Raw genomic sequence first — 20081 nt, forward strand, 5'->3', positions numbered from 1 at the left:
AATAAAACTTTTCCATTTGTCTTGATTTACCCTTTTGATATTATGGGTTTTGCCTCAAGTGGGAACTTTCCAAAAGTATTTTTGGATTTTATATACTCTTTCTATAAAACAATTATTTATCAGAGGATTTATTTGCATAATTGTTTCTCAGAGCTTTATTCTGTTAAAATGACCGTTCATAAAATTTGGAGCCTGTTTTGCACTGCAACCATTTGACAAATGCATTTAAAATTTCCACCAAAATTTGGGGATGTCATGTGATGTTTTCACATCACTTTTATGCCAAAATATCCTTTGGTCATTTGATATTTTGAGCTCTACATCAACTTTTCAAATCTGGTCCAGCAGGCATTTTTGCACAACAACCTATTTAAATATTCCTTTAAAAATTCTTCCAAGTGTTTGGAGATGTCAGTGGGTGCATATAATTCAACTCCATGCAAAAACCCAGTGATGATCTTTGAAAAATTTGAGTGAATCAACCTCTTTTCCATTCTGGTCCAGTTTGGTGATTTGTACTGCAACCCTATCTTATTTTGCTCTAGTGACCCTGAGCTTTTTCCTGCTTGTAACCCTCCCTGGCAAACCCTTAAGTCCAGGAGATTGGACCCATTGGAGAATTTTAAGTGCATGCAATGAGCCCTTTTTCTTTCTGTCCAAAACTGTGGCTTTGCAAAACTTGCACTAACAAGTTTCTGGTTTTGCCCAAGTGATCTTTCCATCATCATCTACATCCAAAGAGACCCTGATCTGGAGATTTTGGCCACTCCAAGAGTTGCCTAGATGCATTTGGCATTCTGTCGAACACTTGGTGTGCACAGTTAGTTTTGGGCATGTTTCCTAGTTTGCACTATGATCTTGCTCCAATAACCCAGCAACCTTGTCCACTAAACTCCTAGCTATCTCTATCCTAGTCCTGTTAATTGCCAGCCTCACCCTCGCGCCCTAGGATGCCCTGACATTTCGTCGAGCATGTCCCGTGCGTGCTCTGGGCGCGCCCAGAGCGCACGTTTTGCACGCGCGCGCACTGAGCCGCCACGTCGCACTGCCGCACTCGACGCGACCCGTCCCTGGCCCCTGCTTGACTGTTGAACCGCGCACTAGCCTCGCCCACTCTCCACGCCACCCCTGACGCCCTACAGCGCCGCTGGCAGAGCGTTTGGCGGCACGCCGGCGTCGGTAGCGAGCCTCTGCCATGGGCGGCGCCGCCCAAACCACACCAGCGTGCCAGCTGCCCCCGTGAACAGCTTGAGCTTATCCCGAAGCCCGTCGGCACGCGCTCGTCGCCGCCACGTCGCCCTGCAGCTACAGCACGGCTGTCGCCGGCGATCTTATCCCCAGCCGCCGCGGTCCAACCTCGAGAGCCTATATAAGGGGTCCCCGAACTCGTTCAAGACCTCAGGCGACCTCAAGCCTTCCCCCTAGAGCTCCCCAAGCAGTGGATTAGCCGGGAGGGGCCATCTTCCCCAACTCCGGCCGGTTCAGCCGCCGCCGAGCTCCGGTGCAATACCTCGCAGCCAGGCCCTCCCCCGCCCATCCAGCACCACCAATCGCTCCCTCTTGTTCTTCTGGAGCTGCCCAGCGCCTCAACCTCGATCGGAGACCACCGGAGCCCAAAACCCACTTCTCACCCGTAGCCCCCTCCGCCGCGGAGCTCGCCGCCGGCGACTCCTCCCACCACCGTCGACCCGACGACCACCGAGAGGACCGCCCCGGTCTGGCGAGTCCATCCCTACCCTCAGGTGCCCTTGAGGAGCCGTCGTTCGTCGCCGGCGATCGCCGGAGTCCCGCTCCCGTCGGGCAGAGAAGAGGAGGGAGAGGGAAGAACGGTCAAACCTGACCAGTGGGCCCTCTGGACCCACTGTCAGTGGCCCGCGCGCCGTCCACTCTGGTTAAGTGATAGCGCAAAGTCCCGAGTACGTCTCCTCTGCTGCGAAAGCGTATTTCTTCCGAAACGTTTTCTTTTCTGGTTTTATTTAAAAACAGAAGTTTGACTGATCTTTGACTGGCTATAACTTTTAAAATAAAACTCCAAATGAGTTGATTCTTTTTCCTACCTCTCTCAAATTTCATCTAGTTTATTTTAAGATTTATTTCAAAAATATTTGAGACAACGTTTTGTACTGTGTTTGAAATATTTGTTGTTTGAATATTTCTCAAAATAGGAAAAATGGAGAGAGAAGAAAGATTCCAAAAAATGCATCTTTTGCATACTCTTGAAGGCAAGCATTTCTGAACTCTGTCATAATATTTTTGTGTGGTGTTTTGATACGGTTGCAATACCACTTGACTTGGAGCATACGTTATTTTCCTTTTTGTAACGATAAAGTCGCGCGCATGAGCGCATACTGGAGACACTTTGCTGTTATTAATGGTTATGTTGGTGATAGTGATCATCCTCGTGAGCCCCTCATGCATACGGGAAGGAAGCCAAGAAATTCGTGGTCTTGGGTAGATACGAGCTTGTCCCTAGTTCCTCGTCAGGACGAGTGTGTCCGGTATGGCATGATGAGATTTGATGAGAGGTGAATTCTGTCTGTTAATGGAATATCTTGGTTGTGTTAATCGTTTGGTGAATACTTGGACCACCTGAGTCAGTCGTAGGTCGAGTCTTGGTCAGTAACTTCCCTACTTGTTTTGTACCACCACTTGTCCCTGTCGCAGGCAGGGTACGGTTCAGTAAGTTGTCAACCCCTTACCAAGGCACACACCGTACAGAGAGGCCATGGTGGAAGATACCGGGTGCATCCGGTAGGCATGCCACCTGGTCCGGGGGCATGGGTGTTTCCGGTTGGGACCGAGAGGGGGGCACCCCTTAGAGCGCGCGTATATAAATTTGATCCCATGCTACGTCGAGGTTGTAGCCTCCCCACTTAGAGTTTTGCTTGGCAGGTGTCGTGGGTGATTCCAGACACCGGTAAGTTAAGCTGGTGTGTGCAGGTCAGGCGTGTTTTCAATTAAAAGGCCGTAGGCGGAATTAGTCCCGAGGGACTAAATAAATCCGTTACTCGTGGGTAAAGAGTACACCCTCTGCAGAGGATATATCCTTTTGGATAGCCATGTTCATGAGTAAGGACTTCAGTCTGAGATGGGTCGAGTAACGGTATTCGGATGGAGACACGGCTTGACTAGATCATAGTAACGGTATTCGGATGGAGACACGGCTTGACTAGATCCTAGTAACGGTCTTCGGATGGAGAAACGGCTGAACTAAATATTGTTTATGACTGTGGCAATTATGAATTATGATCATTATTATTGTGGGCTAACCATTTACTTTATTTGAATTATTGAGTATCCCTGGGACGGTTCTACCTCCTGGATATTCACTGTGATTATTCTTATATAAGCCCTTTATGTGGCGTCGCTCAGACGCCCGACTGCGGCATGCTTGTTATTTACTTATTCTTTATAAGCCCTTTATGTGGCGTCGCTTAGACGCCCGAATGCGGCATGCTTGTTATTTACTTATTCTTTATAAGCCCTTTATGTGGCGTCGCTCAGACGCCCGACTGCGGCATGCTTGTTATTTACTTATTCTTTATAAGCCCTTTATGTGGCGTCGCTCAGACGCCCGACTGCGGCATGCTTGTTATTTACTTATTCTTTATAAGCCCTTTATGTGGCGTCGCTCAGACGCCCGACTGCGGCATGCTTGTTATTTACTTATTCTTTATAAGCCCTTTATGTGGTGTCGCTCAGACGCCCGACTGTGGCATTGCTAATTTATTTGCAACCTTTCGAGGAGTCATTTCAGACACTCGACCAGTGCATCCTATTCATACTCCCATATTGCATATTTTTTCGGCATGCGTGCATCACGGTTTTCGTTTGATTGTGACAGACGTTATGATCATAAAATATTTAGGAGCATGTTTTGATATATTATACCCGTGTTCTTAATGTTTGCGAGTACATTCAAACGTACCCACTGGCTTGTCCCTGGCTATTGTCTTGGCCAGATTTCTTGCATGGAGAAGAGCGTTGCGACGACAGCCCCGGAACCTACGCTAAGGTGATAGCAGCCTCGCGAAGATAGGAGTTATCCTGGTCAGCTGTTCTTGTGGGAAATGGAGTCCCATAGACGCAGATGAACCACAAACCGCTTCCGCCATAAACCTCTAGAAACCATGTGTTGTACTCCTAGGCCACAATGGTCTTGTACTACATATTTTGTACTTTGCTTGGAATTCTTGTATCAAGTTGGTGCCTCATCAGCTAACAGTAATCCTGGGGCTGGTGAGCACGAAGGCCGTTTTCTGGGAAACTATCATCCCGAAAATCCGGTCGTGACAGAGGCTGGATGAACAGGAGCCCGTGGAGGCTGGAGGAGGTCGACGGTAGCCCGTGGAGGCTGGAGGAGGTCGACGGTGGAGATGAACAGTATCCCGTGGAGTCCCGTTTTGCGGTACGCCACACCCCTCCCGATGAACAGGACCCCCGTTTCGACCGTAGGAGGTCCGTTTCGTCCGTTTTGCGGTACGCCACACCCCTCCCGATCAACAGGACCCCCATTTCGACCGTAGGAGGTCCGTTTCGTCCGTTTTGCCGTACGCCACACCCCTCCCGATCAACAGGACCCCCGTTTCGACCGTAGGAGGTCCGTTTCCTCTGTTTTGCGGTACGCCAGACCCCTCCCAATGAACAGGATCCCGTTTCGAACGTGGCCGGTCGAACACAAGGCCGTTTCCTCCGTTTTGCGGTACGCCAGACCTCGTTTCCATCGCCTATTCCGTCCAAGCCCTCCCGATGAACACGACCACGCATTCCGTTCCGACCCAGCCGGTTGGCTCCCACGCGTTCCGTTGCCTCCCGATGAACACGGCGCATTCCGTTGCCTCCCCATGAACACGACGACGACGCTGTTTCTCCGTTCCGACCCAGCCATGTACACGAGCCCTGGCCGTACGTATGCGTGAGTAGGCGTTCGAGACCCTGCCCGTATGTACGTACGTGGCCGTATTTTCTTTCTTGCACCCTGGCCGCTGTACATACGTGTACATGCTACGTGCGCGCCTCTACTACGACAAGTACGCGCCTCTAGTATGACACGTGCGCGCCTCTACATCGACCAGTATATATGTACGTACACGTTCGCGACCAGAATGACAATGCTACGTACGCTTCGACCAGGTGGGTCCCGACTGTCAGGCACTTCCTTGCCTGCGAAGATGAAGCTGGTGGGTCCCAGCAGTCAGGGGGGCGAATCGTTTTGTTTTTTTGCCCGAACGCACTTCCTTGCGTGTGAAGGTGTAGCTGCTGGGTCCCAGCAGACAGGGGGGAATCGTTTTGTTTTTTTGCCCGGACGCACTTCCTTGCGTACGAAGATGTAGCTGGTGGGTCCCAGCAGTCAGGGGGGCGAATCGTTTTTTTTTCGGACGCACTTCTTTGCGTGCGAAGATGTAGCTGGTGGGTCCCAGCAGTTAGGGGGCGAATCATTTTTTTCGGACGCACTTCCTTGCATGCGAAGATGTAGCTGGTGGGCCCAGCAGTCAGGGGGAAATGTTTTTTTCACGAAATACGGTGGCCCATCCGGTGGGTCCCCGCTGTCAGGTGGAGGAATAATTATTTTGCGCGTAATAAGGAGGCACTTCCTTGCTGCGGCCGTGGACCCAGCTGTCAGCCTCTCCACGTACAGTCCACGTCCGATGGAAGCCATTCCTTGACCACGTTGACCATGCCGCGCCGAGAGCACCAGGGCGGTGGACGACGGCGAGGCCTAGGAAGGGGACGACGCGGAGCCGGGGAAGACGCGGCAGTGGATGCCCACGCGTAGAGGAGTATGAGGGTTCACTCGTTCGGCTGCGGTGTGAGGCTGCCGTCGCCGCAGAATAACAGGGGGTGTGGGTGCGTAGAGGGATGGCCTGGCCAGCGGTGGGAGTAGTAGGGGGCGGTGAGGCCTCCGCGGCATCACAGCCGGCCACGGGCGGCAGGAGCAGGCGGCACGACCGGCGCTGCTTTGGGCGGCTGGAGCAAGAAGACCAGAGGTTGAAGAAGCACTACGGCCGTTGGATGGACATCGTACGGTCACTGAAGCTAGAATCGTTCATATATTGACTAAAGTTGACAAAGGCCTCCGTCCCAGTCAACTTAGTAGGCCCACAAGTCAGCCTCCCACCAAGGTGGGTCCCAGCTAGCAGGGGGGTATTCATTTTTTTTGTGCGTAATAAGGAGGCACTTCCGGTGGGTCCGAGCTGACAGCGGGGGGAACGTTTTTTTTCGCGAAATACGGTGGCCCGTCTTGTGGGTCCCAGCAGTCAGGGGGAAACATTTTTTTGCGAAATACTGGAGGCCCGTCCGGTGGGTCCCTGCTGTCAGGTGGAGGAATAATTATTTTCCGCGTAATAAGGAGGCACTTCCTTGTGGCTGCCGTGGACCCAGCCGTCAGCCTCTCCACGTACAGTACTCTTCCGATGGAAGTCGGTCATTGACCACATTGACCATGCCGCACCGAGAGCACCATGGCGGTGGACGACGGCGAGGCCTAGGAAGGGGACGACGCGGAGCCGGGGAAGACGCGGCAGTGGAAGCCCGCGTAGAGAGGAGTACGAGGGTTCACCGGTTCGGCTGCGGTGTGAGGCTGCCGTTGCCGCAGAATAACAGGGGGTGTGGGTGAGTAGAGGGATGCCCTGGCCAGCGCTGGGAGTAGTAGGGGGCGCTGAGGCCTGCGCGGCAGCACAGCCGGCCACGGGAGGCGGGAGTAGGCGGTCCCGCCGGCGCTGCTTTGGCGGCTGGAGCAAGAAGATCAGAGATTGAAGAAACACGACGGCCGTTGGATTGACATCCAACGGTTACGTCTGCTAGAATCGTTTGTTGACGTATATAATAACTAAAAAAAAATCTTGCATACGCGTCAACTAAACAGGCCCACAAGTCAGACCACTCCCTCTTTTTTTAATAATTCATATATAGCTCATGGCAACTTCTTATGCAATTTATTGCAGTCGTTTTTTTTGGTTGGCCAGGGCCAATTTCGCATATTTCTATGGGTTCCAAACTACTTTTAATACCGAAATGTCGAGCCAGATTTAAAGTACTTTGAAGATATATTTAAATTAGGTTAATGCCCAGTGAAATAGGAATCTGAAAATGTGAAAAAATTCAGAAATTATAAAGTAATTGCCAATTTGTCATCTGTTTTTATATTTAGAACCCATTTCATATTACTTTCAAGATTTGCAGGTGTCTTGAAAGAGTTGCAGCCCATCAGGGCGTAGAAAAATAAGTAGGACTGGATTGGGTATTCTTCAGAAAAAATAAACTGGGCTCATTTTCACAAAGAAAAAATAGCTGGGCTGGTCACATGGTGAACATAAAATATAAGCCTGGGCTAGACGGGCCACTGCCCAGTTCGAACCCTGCTCCGTCTCAACAATACCAAACAAAAAAATACTGCTCGAGTAGCTACGTCCCAGGTGTCAGCCGATCTTGTGCTGTTCTCTTGTCTATTGACTATATACGCTCACAATGTCGTGGGTACCAGATGTCAGGAAAACACTAGGAGGAAGCATTTTATTTTTCCATATGCTGACGTGGTGGGCCCCTACTGTCATCCTCTCCACGTACTTCTGCCGATTCATGTTGTTTGGTGACCATGTTGACAACGCGAGAGGGCGGCGCCGCGGCGAGCGCACCAAAGCGCGCGGAGGACGTCGGTGTTAACGATTTAGGAGACGGTGGGGCGGCGATGCGTGCACTGAGGCGCAGCCAGCCGTGGGAGGCGGAAGCAGGCGGCCCCGCCGGCGCTGGTTTGGTTTTGGCGGCTGGAGGAAGACAGGACTGAAGAAACACGACAGACTGTAAAAGCAGCAGGAGTACTTAACAACCTTAACTGAAACCAGCAGGGGCACTTAACAACCAAAGCTGAAAGCAGTATGAGTACTTATACAGGTTCAACCGTACAAAGCACGCCTCGAACAGTGCTACTTTGCCTACAGTTAACCAAGGGTGAGGCCGCCAAGCCCCAGGACAAGGCCCAGGCGCCACCCCGCGCATCCACAACCTTCTGAAAGCGGCTTCATCTCGCAACGTGGTCAATAAACAGGATATTCGCTTTAGAGCCATGGAAAAGCATGAACATAATCTTCTGTCCTATTCTCCAAGATGGACGGGCCTTCATTATTTGAGACCACCCATGAATAAGTATCTTTTCACCTCCAAGGGGAATCGAGTAGGTCGACATAAACATCATGTTGTGACCAAGCGCAAGTCTGACCCGACCATGGTCAGGCATCTGTATAGGAACAATAGAACTCGGCAGTTCCTGTTTCAAGAAGATCACAGCTGTAAAACTGTGTATAAGCAATAGTTTATGAACAACATATATATAACAGAAAACAAAACTGTGTATAAGCAATAGTTTATGAACAACATATATAACAGAAAACAGCTCGTACCATAAGTTTCTCGACACAGTTGGACCTGTTCAACGAGTGCAGCAGTGGCACACATATCCCACGTGGCCTTCCACCATTGAAACGCCCCACAAGGACCTCAAGACGATCAATAAAGTGTAGGAACTTGTGGATGTCGATCCAGTCAACTTCAGTGCCATTAGTAACAGCCAAGTTATTACAGACTAACAAACGAGCAGACTGCTTAACACTGAAAAAACCTACACGTGCCACCAATTATAAGAAAATATTAGTTAGAAGTAGCATCTTCGTGAGAGATTCGTTGCTACTTCTAAAGTTAAATTGTGATTACTTAGACAGAATAGGTGGATTAAGAAGTAATCGAGGCAACAAGCAAGAACCAGATACAAAACTAACATGGATGAACAATTGGAACGACGTCGGGGTGGAAGATCGCAGTGAAGATGAGACCAGGTTCTGCTATTTCCATCAACATTCGTGCACCAACTTTCAGTCCGTAACACTTGAGAAAGTTTATCCAAGTTCGGCCATAAAAAAAGCAGCGATCTTCTTGGTTCACGAACCCAACTCGGAACTTATATCCATGGCTTGTCTTCACTGACACCATTAAACTAGTGTATTCCGTTATGGCAAGGCCGAGCATCTTGAGTGCATGTGTTCCGGCAGAGCAAATAATACACTGTAGGAAAAATAATATGAGAACACAGCATGTTCAAAAAACCCCCACCCTCCCAGATAGAAAAGAGAATTCTAGGAACATACTGTGCGCGTTTCCAAATGTTGTGTTAGGATGAGAAGGAACAAGTGTGGCGTCTCGCCGAGGGCGCAGAAACCTGTAGGGTACTCGCACTTTGGGCACTGCAAATGAAACACACTAGATTCAGTAGGAAGAAAAATGCATGAACGGCAGCGGCTGCCATCCTAGGATTACCTGCGACCAAGGGACTTGGATTTATCGGGGATGGATGAAGAATTCGTACCTGGTTCTCCATGAGAAAACCCTATGCAATCGCCGAGAGGGGGTTTTCTCAGAACAAGCAGACGAGGGAGAAGGGGATCCAGGCCCAGTGAAATATTGCCGCTTCGTCCGTCCAGCTTACTGCTAAAGCTGGAAAGGGGGGTTGTGATTTGACGGCTCATTGGGCATTACTGCGGCGCTACGACCGGGGTGTGTCTACCATGAAGTTGTGCACTCTAATTTGTGCATATGGCACGTGGACCCCGTTGCCGGTTGCCCCACATATCAGCGAAAGGAAGTAGAAAGACATGAGTAACTAGTTACACATAAATATATATTTTGACAGAGAGATACCCCCTCTGTAAAGAAATATACAAATCTTTTATATCACAGGCTCACCTTGCCGAGAAATATACTCCCTCTGCAACGCACGGGCATTATGGGGGTTCAGCTTTTTTTATGGGGGTTCAGCTGAGAATATAATACTCAGATAGGCTCACGGTTCTGGACTTTGGGCCGCAGGCCGACCCTGCATGTTTGGGGGCCCATGTGTTCTACCTCAGCGCTTTTCATATTGCAAGCGATCGGTACGGCGCTGGTTTTAGATGCTGTCGCAAGGCGAATACACAAAATTGAATAAAGCACGACAGCTGTTGGAATGAAATCGAACGACAGTTCCTAACCAGCAATCAGAGTTACAATTCTATCACGATATACCATGTGATAAATAATACTGTCGTACTACGTATACACATAGGACACTTGTTTCACCATGCCAGATTATTACATCAAAATCTCTGGGAGGATAGATCAGTTCGGCAGTTGCGTGCTGCTACTGAAGAATTTCAAAGTTGATTTGGACCAGCTCTCCTTGCCGAGAAAGTTTGATTTTGACATCATCCCCTACTGCAAGATATGATTTAGATTTGAACCTTGACCATCCTTTAGCATCAATCATCATGCGACCATCCTTTGTACTTACGGTATATTGAGCAGGTTCATTCACACCAAGGCTGCGCATGGTAAGAGAAACTTGGCCGCGGTCGCCCGGATTGTTGAACGACTCCCTCGTTGCTCTAGGAATTCTCTGTTTGCAAACAAGAAGACATACCCAAACAGTTAGATCAACACAGTGAATCATGTGAAACAACATGGAAAGAAAAAAGAACGAAGCACTTGGGCGGCCAATGCTTACCAAGAAGGTGGACATGTCGGTTTTTGTAAGGACTTTGGTATATGAAGTGCGAACTACGGCCCAGTCTGTTGCCGGTGCAACTGCACGGGCCGGAGCAGATGCAAGTGCAAGTGTTGGTGCAGGTGCCGAAGCCACTGCTGCTGCCGGAGATGGTGCTCCTTGTAGAGCTTGTGCCGGTGTCGGAGCAGGTGCCGGTGTCGATGCCCGATCCTCCGGTAGATCAGACTGATCCGCTGACGCGGTCGGTGCCCAATCCTCGGCTGGATCAGACTGAGCTGCTGCCGCTGTCAGTGCTAGAGCAACTACCGGTGCTCGATCTGTGTGAGACAGCGGCGATCGTGTCTTGTCTGCTATGATCAGCTTTCTAACTTGACTAGGATCCGTGACCGTGATCCAGTTTTTTCTTCATTTCTTTTAAACACGAGAAGGACTAATTGTGGCGTTTTTGTTAAACCAAACTGCAGTTCATCATAGGGATTCAGCTTGTACTCAGACAACAGACTGATCCAATTTTTTCCAGTAATATAAGAGATGGACAGTGCCTTCCTTACTGACACGACATAAGAAGTGAAACCTGCAAAAATAGCCATCGTAGAGCAAACCAAATGGTTTATTCTGTGATGAATGTCACATGGCAAAACCTGCATCGTAAAATTGCAGGAAAAGAAAGAAAACATGACATTAAATCAATTAGATTTAGACAGTAAATCAATAAGATTTACTTGATGTGACACGAGTGAATCCTTACCAGGAAATCACTATGTTGAAGTACTAAACAGAAGATTGATCGTCCAACTACGCGTGGCATGCAGGGGCCCTGCCTACTCCCACAAGCAGGACAGTCCAAAGGTCGTGACAAATCGTATGGACCGAACATCCATGGGACTGGAAATCCTGGTGGGTGCGATAAACCCTGCAATGCATACACATATTGGAGTGTAACCATAATTGATAAACCGTCCTCACAAAAAATATGATCTGGATACTTCAAAATATACAGACTGAATTGAGTGGACAGACATTAACATAGACATTAACATAGACCGTTCACACACCAAAAGCGGCAGTACTAATAAACAATACAGGGTTCACAAACACAAATCAAGTACTGAACAATAGTACTTACTACAGACAAGCAAAGTTGCACTAACTAAACTCTGCAGACTATTTCTTGCCACCGACCTACGAGATGAACCCCGCATAACTGACTAGGCCATGGACTTCGTGTGAGATGTCTACATGCACCATCACCATCTTGTCAACCTTGGAGAACCTAACAGAGTGGTCTTTCCACTCATAAACATGATGATGAAGACAGGCCGCATCAGATTTGTTGGGAAGCTTTACAAGAACCACACCCTTCGTAATCGAAGGCACAACCAGGAAATTGTTGTGGTCAAGTACAGCCTCGAGAACACGCCTGACAACAATGCTACAGGAAAACACTAGTTCAGGACACGTGGCGACAAGGACACAACAGCTGGATAGTTCAGCAGTAGAACTCATCATCAGGTCTTCCAGGTCACACGGCATGATTTTGAGAACTTCATCTCCACCGCGGACCTAGTTCTAATTCAAACAGAAACCATATTTTATTACTACCTCCGTTCAGAAATATAAGATGATTTTCGATATTATACTCCATATATGACTACATATACGCACAGAAATGAGTGAACAAAGACACTAGAACATGTCTTCAAAGGCATGAGAGCAGAGGGATTACATGCAATATCCATAACACAAGTTACTGAGGCAAATATACCCTCTTAAAAGGTAGCATTGATGTTCATAAAGTACTCCCTCCGTCCCAAAATTCTTGTCTTAGATTTGTCTAGATACGGATGTATCAAGTCACATTTTAGTACTAGATACATCCGTATCTAGACAATCTAAGACAAGAAATTTGGGACAGAGGGAGTAATTGAAAGTAATCTATAAGAAATCAGTGTCAACCTCTCGCATGTTTTGGTCAAAAGAGGAATTTAGAACCGTCATTTGGCACACTAAAATCACATGCAAGATCACCCAGAAAGTTGTACTACCAGTACTAGTACTGCGTGTTAGATGAAAAAACACGATCAAGATCGAGAAAAAGATCGTCAACAAGAGACATTACCTGGACTTGCTTAATGAGGGATCCCGGAGAGGGGGGCTTGGACAGGGCGATGGCTTTGAGCTTGTCTGCGGTAGTCTCGATGGGGTGCTTGCGCTTCTTCGTACCATGAGCCTCGACGATTTTGGCCAGAGCCATAGACATCACGTCGGCCGGTGCTCCGGCGTCCATCCAAGAGAGGAAGCTGAGAGAGAAGAGTGAAAGGAGGAACAAGATGAGGGAGAAGCGAAGCGAGTGGGGGTTTTCTTCAAGAGAGGAAGCTGAGAGAGAAGAGTGAAATGATGGTTGCTTCGTCCGTCCAACTTGCTGCTGGAAAGGAGGGGGTTTTGTGATTTGACGGCTCATTGGGCATTACTGCGGCGGTTCGATCGGGGTAGTCTACCATCACTCTACTACGGAGTAATTTAGTGCATGGCTGGTGGACCCAGGTGTTTGCTGTCCCACACATCGGCGAAAGTGAGTAATTTAGTGCATGGCTGGAGGAGGATCTGCACGGTAGAGCGTGTCCACTATTTTTCTGAAGAAAAAAATGATTACAGCAAGCGCTTCCACTCTTACGACGGAGGAGTGCGAAACACGACAGCCACTTGAACATACACAGTGCTCCTACTACTAGGCATGTGCAGTGGTTCATACGTCAGTACTACACAATCTTGTTGCCAGTGTAGTAAGATATGACGATAACAAATGATGTTGTGCGCATGTCAACTACTCCTATATGTAACATAGTACCGCTTTTTCGACTGTCCGGTCGAGAATGAACGGTGAGATCAATGTTAACAGAACTAGGTCCACAGCGCACGGAGAGTACGGTGCTACAGTACTCCACGAAACATGAACCATATGAAGCACGAATTGTGTTAGGCAGGGTGTATGAAGGGTGCACGGGATGGGAGCAAAAGTTCCCTTCTCGACCCACTTTTGGGTGTTTGGCAGAGTGCATGAAGGTTGCATGAGTCCACACTAGTAGTTTGACAAAAATACACGAAGAGGAAACAACTATATTGAGATGAGAATGCAACCAAACACACCCACACGCTTTGTGCTACAGTGACTGATCTGCACCGTCTGAGTTTGATCCAACGGCCATGTTGCGCCGAGACATGGACATGCCCATGCAGAGGGCGCCTAAACACCACCGAAGTCCCTCTGCTTCTCGAGGCGCACGACGTTGGTGATGCAGGGTGCAATCGCCCGCAGAGCCCGCTCCCGGTCGACGGGAGCCAGCTCGTCAAAGACAACGTCCAATGTCACGAATGGATTCCGGTGACGGAGCCCTGAAAGGATTCACCCGGCAATGGCGACGGCAGCCCGCAACCCCTCCTTGTCCAGCTCAGCCCCCACCATCGCGCGGAGACGGCTCAGCTCCTCGGAGATATAGGTGAAGAAGGAGACCAGGTCAGGAAGCCGCAGCTCGTTGAAGTCGACCGGGTGGTCCAACGGGTTTAGCCCGACGGCCGGCATCGTCATGCTGGCACGACGGTAGGCATCGCGCAGCCGCAACACGTGCGTGGCAACTTGGTTCACCAAGTGGCTGAGGCGATCCTTGACCTCGTCACGATCGGCCCGCTCGCGCTCCAGCCGGCTCCCCTGACGGCCTATCGTATCTCCCGCTTTCTGCAGCAACACCGCCGACGCCTCGAGCATCTTTGTGGTGGACGCCTGCCGCTTTTGAAGCTCCGTGAACTCCCGCACATAACGGAGGAGCATGGCACTCCTCTCCTCCTTGAGCTCACGGAGCTCCACGTCCTTGGCCCTAAGCTCCGCATCCTTGGCATGGAGCTCCTGTGTCAGGCGCCTCACCTCGGACTCCGTGATCTGCTGCGCTGCCATGGCACCAGGTAGAAGCAATAGGGAGAGGAAGCAAAGGGGGCGAAACAGCTGAAAGGCAATGCAATCTACGGGAAGGCGGAGGGAGCGGGGAATCTTTTGGTTTTCACCACGGTAAAACACCAGTCGACGACTTCTCACATCAGGGAGTAGTGGGTTTTTACAGGCGGAGTCATCGTGACTAATTGCTGCCACGCCTGCTCCTGTCAATCAAAAAATTAAAAATCCTGCCGCGCCTGCTCCCGTCAATCAAAAAATTAAAATCCTGCTGCACCCAAACACCAGAGCAACACCGCGGTGGATATTTAAATTTACCTGCCGGCAAGTATATAAAAAAAGGGGTGAAAAAACAAATGTGGCGGCGGCCTAGCTAATCGGTCGAACTAGCCCAACTAGCTAGCCACCGTGCTTCACTGATGTACTCGGCGGGAAAGGTGGCCCTTCGTGATTTGACGACTCATTTACTTGCTTCGGCACTATGACCGAGGAGGACCCAAAAAATGCGCGGTAGGGCGTCCCACGTCAGGAAGAATATATGCGTGCACCACCCGGGAGGACCCCGAAACCGCGCGGTAGGGTGTGCCACGTCTCGGCACGGAGGAAAAATGTGCGTGTAAAAATATACTGTATCAGACGTAGTACCTATGGTTCGACCTCGGGACCCAGCCAGTCAGTCGAAAACACCCCACTAGCCACACAGCTTCATCATGCAAACGTGGCACGGAGGATAGATGTGGTTAGCGCCGTCTCGACCAGCCACAACGTCTCTTGTTCTAGGCAATTCTTCTATTTTCGAAGCTTTTTTTAGTTGTAATAACACCACGGCAAGCTAGCGCCGCTCTTTGTGTGTGCCCGTGCAAAGGTTAGACGATGGAGAGAAGAGAGATTGAGATCGCACACCTGGGACCCACCAGTAAGTGAGACAACAGTCATGCACGTGTTGACGAGGCACTCCCTCTACTCTACTCAACGCAAGTACTGTATAAAATCAAGTTATGGGACAAAGCCAACAACCATTCGTTTTTTCAGGCTATCGACTTACGCTTTGTAGTCCAGGTTGCCAGTTCGAATCTCGTCTTTTAGATTTGTTAGTTTTAGGTCCAAATTTGATTAATGACAAGTGGGACCCCCGTGTGTTGTTCCGATATTTCAGTGTAGGATGGTTTTTTTGAACAAACACTTTGCGCGGTTAGACAAGTAACGGCACAAGTTACACGTATTTTGCTAGTTTATGAACAAAAATGACAACGACATAGAATATCACATCCACCCCGCAGCTTAGATACTATGGTGATACGAGTTTTTACACCGTTGGAAGTGAGATCCAATGGCTTGGGAGTAGTCTTTGTAATTATGCGCAATTTCCAAACTCTCCAAAGGTTTTTTTGCAAATAAAACATTCAGGCCTCGTGTGTGCCGCTGCATCTTCGATCCAACGGCTCCCCGGTGCTCATATTAGGTGCTCCCCGTAGCTTAATTACCCGCTACGGTGATATGAGCATCTAGGTCGTATGATCAGTGATCAGATGGCACATGCGTAGTACTTGTACTTTCTGCGCATTTCCCAAACTCTATCAGCCGTATATTGCAAAAACATTCAAACCTCCTACTATGGGCCGTTAGATCTCAGTGAACTCGTATCACCATAGAATCTACAGTGCGGGAGCACCTCATACTCTCCCGTGCGAGAAAACATAAGGTGCTATCGCAGCTTGGATGCTACGGTGATATGAGCTTGGAGGTCGTTTGATCTGAGATCCAATGGCATCTGAGCAGTCTTTGTGCTTGTAAGCAGTGGCCGAACTCTTTTGGGGCTTTTCTGCAAAAAACCATTCGAACCACCGAGGAGGTGTTGGGTCACAAATCCAACGCCTCCGAAGAGCTTGTATCACCAAAGCATCTAAGGTGTGGTAGCACATGATATTCTTACATACAGGAGAATATGATGTCCTCCTTCATCTTAGATGCTACGGTGATACGAGCTTCGAGGTCGTTGGATATGGGATCAAAGGGCATCTAAGTAGTTTTTGTACAAATTGTGTGCAATTCTCAAACTCATCAAGGTTTCCTGCAAAAATATTAAGACACATCATGTGAGCTGCTATATCTCAGATCTACAAGCTCCAAGCAACTCGTATCGGCATATAGCATCTAAGGTATGGGGGCACATGATGTTCTCCCGGGGAGGAGGGGTGGGGGTGCACAACCAATCGGTGGTTGGGAGGGTGGGGACAAATATAATCTAAACAACCCTAAACAGAGCTCCACAATTTTATCTAAGGTCGAGGGGTTGACCCCCGACAATCATAGCTCCGCCTAAACACAACATTTGCATGTACTGTAGTACTAGACTTAATATTCATGTTTCAGTTTCATGTTCATTTTAAATATTGAACTAAGGACCATGGATGTCTTACATTTTACTCCCTTCATTCCTAAATATTAGTCTTTTTAGAGGCTTCAAATGGACTGGCACATACGGATGTATATAGACATATTTTAGAGTCTAGATTCACTCATTTTGCTCCGTATGTAGTCACTTGTTGAACTCTCTAAAAGACTAATATTTAGGAATAGAAGGAGTATTTTTGAATTCGTGTCATACATGCATGGTTTGGAAAAATAGATGCACTATACTTATTGGATTGTTGTTGTGTTCGTGCGTGTGTGTCTCTCTGTGTGTGTGTGTGGTCATATGCTTGATACATACAAAGTTTTCTCACCTCCATATTGTTCATCTTTTAAATTTGAATTTGCATTGGAAAACTTACTAGGGATACCATGAAATGTGAAATCCACGTTGAGATCACTATATCACAAACTCACTCTAATTCAACAACTCGTCATAAATCAATTACCACGTTGAGATTAGTATTTGCAAGTAAAATACGGGTATTGTAATACACATAGATTTGTTCGGCAATTTAAAAGGTTCCTTTCGTATTCTCGAATGGTAGGACCCAACGGCGTACCAGCCAGACCTTGGCTCGTGTTGATCCTAAAAAAACCCGGGCTCGTGTCCTTCGGTGGCGTGCGTGGTACGCACATTAGGCAACCCCAACCAGTCGAGCCTCAGCGTTTCAAGTCGAAATATCTGGCGGCCAGAATTCCAGCCCTAGGAAATTCCCCTCATGTCCCCGGTCCATAATGACTATTGATGAACAACGGAGGGATGCTTTAGTAACTAGACAACGTTACCTACCGTGCCGAGCACGGTTCAATTCCCTTGGTCGCCGCTCGTCAAGGTCACCCGTCAACTGCATTGCCTAGTACTACTACTACTACACCAGGATGAGCACAGAATTGAGCCCGTTTGTTCGTGCCTAGTACTTGAGTTAATATATCAGGCAATGCACTGGTACGGAGGGAATATCCTTTTACTCTGCATATATAACTTGTCTGAAGCCTAACTAAGCAAAATGTTTGACCAAATCCTTTCTTAAGAAATATAACAGGACAGATGTACGGCTTGAAAATTTATTGCATGATGCAGGTTATGATATTGTTTTGAATCCTGGATCTTAAATTTCAGAAATTCCAAAAGTGAGCATAAATTCTTGAAACTAAGCATGGTCACGTGATATTGCACAAATATTACTTCATAAGTTTTTTCTTCAATTTGAGACAAGCTGCTTATGACAAGTTGCACAAATGAAGAGCCAAGGTATTTTGGAACAAAGACCTGTCACGTTAAGGCGAACGCTTTCACTATTGAAACCATGGGTGTTTACGTGCCGCCATGAGTCCCCGCTTCTCATCGGCGGGTGCCGTCCGAGCAAGCGTGTGAGTCGACGGGAGGCGTGCGAGCAGACCGCTGCGCCGGCTGTCAGGGAGGTGTGCGAGCAGACCGCTGTGCAGGCTCACCGGGAGGCGAGCCCTTTGACCAGGCTCCGCCGCCCACCGTCGTCCCAACTACTCCCACTTTTAATGTCGCCGGCGCCGCAGTTTAAAATCAACCCCACACTACCCGGTATCGCTACAATCCTCTCTCTTCCTCTCCGATTCTCCCGTCGTCTACCTCCAACTAGCCTGACCTAAACGTACGCCATGCCGCATCACGATGGTCTGCCCTTAGTGTTCCAGTTTCTTGAGGAAGACACCCAGCCGGAGTCTCAAGAACATAAGGCGCTTTGGGACGAGCTTGAACTGGCCTTGCGGGAAGACGCCGCGCCTGTCCCCGCTCCCATTCCGGCTCCCGTCGCCCCGACTGCGCCATCGCCCATCCCCGCGGCATTGATGGGCTGGGAGCTGCACATTGTCGCCGAGCTTGATCCCACGGGGTTCCACGAGGTCCCCGCCGACTTTCACGCGCCCGTGCACCTGCCAGCGCATGCACCTGCGCGTGCACTGACGCGCACGCCCGTGCCGGTGCCCGTGCACCTGCCAGCACATGCGCCTGCGCGTGCACTAACGTGAGTGCCCGTGCCTGTGCCCGTGCACACGAATGTCTCCGCCGCGCCGTTGACAGTGCCTGTCCCCGCGCGGGTGCCAGTGCCCCCCTCAGCGGCATGGATGGCCGTCGTCGACCACTTCCTTGCACCAACGCCAGTCGCCTCCTCCCGCCAGTTGACTCGCTCCGAAGTCCCGAACATTTTGGCCTTCCTGAAGCTAGGCCAACGTCCAGGAGTACGCCAACAACGGCGCAAGACGCCGCCATCGCCGTCGGTCAGTGGCCCGACGACACACAGAGCACGGTAGAGGAGCCGCTTCCCACCGCGAGACGCCCCCGCCGCCGCCGCGTAATCTAAATTTGCCATGAAAAACGTTCGGATTGCCATGCTTAAAATCCGAACGTTTATCATTTCCGTTTATTTTATATCGATCGTCGTATAATTTAAAGTCGGAGTCAGACTGAACGAAATGTATGGTTTGATCGATTGAATGTTCTGCTAGAGCCGTATCAAATTAAATATAAAACGTCATCAAGCCACATGTATTCCTTGTCATCCAACGACCTAGACTGCTTCAATGTCGAGCGCTCAACACGTTTAGCGTGCAGTTAATTTCATGCCAAAAATAGTGCTAATCACATGACAACACGCAAATAATATCCTAGTAGTTAATATCCGCATGCACTTAATATACTTCCAAATTAACGTGCATTGCACGTACACACTGACTAGTGCTGCTAGTACGTGAAACTGGTGCCGTGACTTGTGAACGCGTCCAGATATGGTCAACGGCAACATCGCCCGCGAGTTCTTCCTGTTTGCCCGTGCGTCTAAACGCAGAAGGGGAGGAGAGAGAGAGAGCACACATGGAACCCACCAGTAAGTGAAGGCGAATAGTACTAAAAATAATATTACATGTTATCCATTAATTAGGCTGTGGTAATATAAAAACATTATGTGAACAAAGGGGGTACAACAAACATTGCTATTCTACGTATGTTGCATATTGACGTGCGGCTTGAAGGCCCGGTCGCATGTCGATCATCGTCCTTTATTTTTTAATTTGTATATGGGTCCAAATTTGTTTCATGACATGTGGGCCCCTCGGTGTGTAGTTTGTAGCACTTTAATTTGTGGGTCGAAATTTGTTCCATTCCAAGTGGACTATCGGTGTGTAGTTTTGTAGCTTATTTATAATAATTAAAGAGAACAACAT

This window comes from Aegilops tauschii, chromosome 1, assembly GCF_002575655.3.
Source record: "Aegilops tauschii subsp. strangulata cultivar AL8/78 chromosome 1, Aet v6.0, whole genome shotgun sequence".
NCBI classification, from domain to species: Eukaryota; Viridiplantae; Streptophyta; class Magnoliopsida; order Poales; family Poaceae; genus Aegilops; species Aegilops tauschii.